We start from the raw sequence: 3,987 nt of genomic DNA on the forward strand, positions 1-3,987 counted from the left end.
TCCCCAAGATGCATGTGCAGCTGCTGCTGGCCATAAAGCCTAGGCTTACAGCAGGCAGCAGCAGGCAGGCTGCAAACAGCTACACCAGGTTCCAGAGCCTTGGCCCCATTCTATTGGCAATGTGTAGGGGGTGCATTTGCACCCCCAGAGATTGGCCACTGCTGATGCTGCTGGCAGTACCTGTAGACAGTTGCTGCTCACCATCCCTCCCTCACCGCTGACACTGCCAGTGCCTGTGGGTGGTCGCCACTGGCCACTGCTGCCGGCGGTGTCTGCAGGTGATCACTGACTGCCATAGACACTTGCCATCCCTGCCCTCATTGCCGACACTACCGTGGCTGCCTGCAGGAACTCCCTGCTCGCTGCCACCACCGCCGCCGCCCCATAGCCAGTGGTGGCTGCATGCGTACCTCAGTATACGCAGCAGGAAAGGGGCTGAGGCAACCCCAGCCCCTCCGCTGCCAGCAATGAGCCAGGCAGGGGCTCAGCAGACCTCAGTGCAGCAGCTTGCAGCCTCCCGGTCATGTGCCATAGCAGGCTGGGCTCTGGGCAGGTCCCTTCCACCCTCCATGAAATCTGGGCTGCTCTCAGCAGGCAGCAGGAAGGCTGCAAACAGCTGCACGAAGGTCAGCTGAGCACCGGTTGGACTTGTTGCTGGTGGCAGGTGCATGTGTGTCTCTGGGTGGACAGCAGGGGAGGGACCAGGATTGCACTGCCCTGGCTTCTTTCCTGCCATGTGCCTGTAGGCATGTGTGCAGCTGCTGTCAGTGCTGGGGCTCTATAGGCTGGTGCAGCTGTTTGCAACTTTTTGGCTGCCTGCCACATCCTGCCAGAGCTCTGGGCAGTTGCTGCCTGCCAAGGAGCACAGGCTGCTTGTAGCAGGGCGTGCAGCCCCCTGGCTGCCCGCTGCAAGCAGCTCAGGCTCTGTGGCCAGAAGCACCTGCCCAGAGCCTTGGCTGGATGTGGCGTGCCAAGCAAAATGGCTTTGTGTACCATGGTCTGGCATGTGTGCCAGGAGTTGCCGATCCCTGCACCAGTTATACATCTGTGTCTTAAATATTTCTCCAACCTTGGTCTTGACTCACTTCAACTATTTGTAGACTTACTGGGTGCATCTAATGATAATGGCATCCATTTATGAGTGAGTGACAGTGGATATTGCAGCTGTTCTACTGGCTGGTGGTGCATTTTCTCTTGTGGCTGTAGAGACTGATGTTAGACTTGCAGGTCCTGCCACAGTGGTCTCAGGTGTACATGGCGTTAGGGCCTACTGTATTAATGGGTGCTTCTACACATGCAATTAATGTGATGTGATAAACTCTGGCACAATTTTCACATGTGCCCAGTGCACTTGCCTAGGACAGCAGCAGTTTAAGCTGGTGTGGTGCAGTCCCAGGCTGGCAGCAGGCTCAGGGGCATCAGCCCCGTGTTCTGGGTGATGGCATCAGGCAGCAGAGGGGCTGTCTGAGGGACAAGAGTGCTGAAGTGTGGAGGTATGCAGTAGGCAGCCCCTGCACTTTAGCACCCATGTGCCCCAACAAGCCTTTGTCACCATCTACATGTGCATTTCATTGCCCTCAATTACTCCACTGCAAGATAGTACTGTCCCCAACAGTACTATCTTACAGTGGAGTCAATTAATTTACTGTATCTTAATACCAGCGCACATGTAGACAGTGATGCTTTACTGCAGAACTAAGTACTCAACTCTGCTGTAAAGTGCATATGTAGATGAATTCACTGAGTACCTCTTTAATCGGTGTTAAACAATAAGACTAAAAGAACATTTAAATTTATAAGTATTTGAAGGTGGCAAATATCAAGGAGGGAAACTGATCTAGTGGTAACAGTCATATATGCTTCCTTTTAATCCTTCCAGGTAAGTCAATCCTGCCAATTCTCTCATTTTCTTTTGAGCTCCTTCCAGTTTATTAGCATCTTCATGGTAATGTGATGCCCAGATGTGCACCCAATATTTCTGATACTGTCTCTCCAGAGCAGTAAAGAAGGGCTATTATCTACCTGTTCATGACATTAACCTTGTGGATGAACCCCAGATTGTGCTTTGTTCTTCTTTAGCAGTTTTGCAGTTTGTGTTTTGGAGGGACTGTCTCTAAGGGCAAAGGGACATCAGTCTCCATTCTTATTCAGCCTTTGACTTTTCTGCTAAGCTTGCCTCTAAAGGTCTAAATTAATGCCAGTACAGGTTTCCCTCACTAACCGCGGTGGCTAGGTTCCAGAAAGTTCCCGTGGTTGACAAAACTGCAGTTGGTAAAACTAAAGGGTTATGGGAAAAATGAAGTTAGAGACTTGAATACTGTACAATATAGTGTATAAAAGTAATTTATACTTACCTTTAATACACGGGGTGGTCACCTGGGCATAGGTGTACCCCTAGGGGTACTTAGACAGTTTATAGGGGGTATGTGCCAGTGGGGACAGGGCGTGGTGGCAGCATTTCCCCCAGTGCATTCGCCTCTTACCTCGGGGGGGGAGTAAGGGGAGGGGAGGGACATGCCAGCTGGGCCTGCATAGCAGACTGCAGCACTTCCCTGCCCCCACCCATCTGAATGGCAGGGTGGGGGTGTTTTGTGCCCACCTCCAATGGCGCATGATTGGCTGGCCAGAAGCCCATGGATGGGGCCCTGACCAGGCCAGGTCATGGGACAATCTAAGTCCAGCGGCAGCAGGAGACACCCGCCCACATCCCTGGAGGAGCCACCAGACTCGGATTGTCCCATGACCTGGCCCAGCTGGGGCTGCTGTTCTCTGCTGACCTGCTTCCCTCCCCTGTGAGCTGGCACGGCAGGGAACAGAGAAGCCATGCAGGGATCTCCTTGCCCACCGCTGCTTGTCTCAGAATTGCCCTAGCGACGTGCCTCCTTCACGTGGGGCTACACTGAGGGCAGTGGCACAGGGTTGCGCCCTTTAAACCAGCAGGAGGCACAGGAGGCACGTCGCTGGGTCAGCACACAGTGAGCAGCAGCAGGTAAGGAGATCCCTGCGTGGCTTCTCTGCTCCCTGCCATGCCAGGTCGCATGGGAGGGCAACAGGGAACAGCCGCAAGCAGGCCTGCTGTTCCCTGCCACTGCAGGTTGGGCATCTCCCTACCACTGGAGCCACCCTGCCCCCTCAGCGAGCAGGGGCTGTGGGGGGGGGGGCAGTAGAGGCACGAGCAGGGCTGATGTGTGGCCATGGAAAACCACGGTTACTCAAAACTGTATACCATGGTAGCCAAAATGGTAAACAGAATATTAACCATGGAGACTCAAAACCATCTTTGGCAAAACCATGGTTGGCGAGGGAAACCTGTAGTGATTGGGCCCTTGGAAGCTGCTATGATACAGATAAATAACTATTGCCCACCAAGAAAAGACTGAGATCTCCAATTCGTTTTGCACAGATCATCAAACAACCATCAGGTTTTGGTTATTACCTATGTAAGATGTGAGACAGCGACCTCCCACTGAAGAGGTCTGTGACTAACACTGTGACAAACTTGGAACTGTAATTATAACCACTGTAAATTGACATGGTTATTGGGTATGACTTGACTATATCAACATGCCACTTTTTTTCTTTACAAGTCTCTCTACAATTAAACAGATTAGGACAGAAATAGAATTGTTCAAGACACACTACTCTTTCACAGATCCACAGGGGAACAAATTTGACCTGCTGGGTAACACTGGTTAATATTCAAAAGGTACAGGACATGAGACCTACACTCAGAGAAACCAAACAGGTAGCAACAGCACCTGTCTCCCTGCTGTGTTTATGGTTTATCCCTGTGTATGACCACCACAACCTGAGGACAATACCATTTCTGCAAGACAGACATCTCTGTCCATGCCCCTTGACCAAAGGAAAGAAGTGAAGTTTCTAGAATTTCAGCCTTCCTCGTCTCTCTTTAGAGTGGTTCTTTTATCTTGAGGAGGCCTGTGTGAAATTGCCCATACAACAATAATATAAAAAATACAAGGTTTA

Source organism: Gavialis gangeticus, unplaced genomic scaffold, assembly GCF_001723915.1.
Source record: "Gavialis gangeticus isolate Ggan-Ray unplaced genomic scaffold, GavGan_comp1, whole genome shotgun sequence".
NCBI lineage: Eukaryota > Metazoa > Chordata > Crocodylia > Gavialidae > Gavialis > Gavialis gangeticus.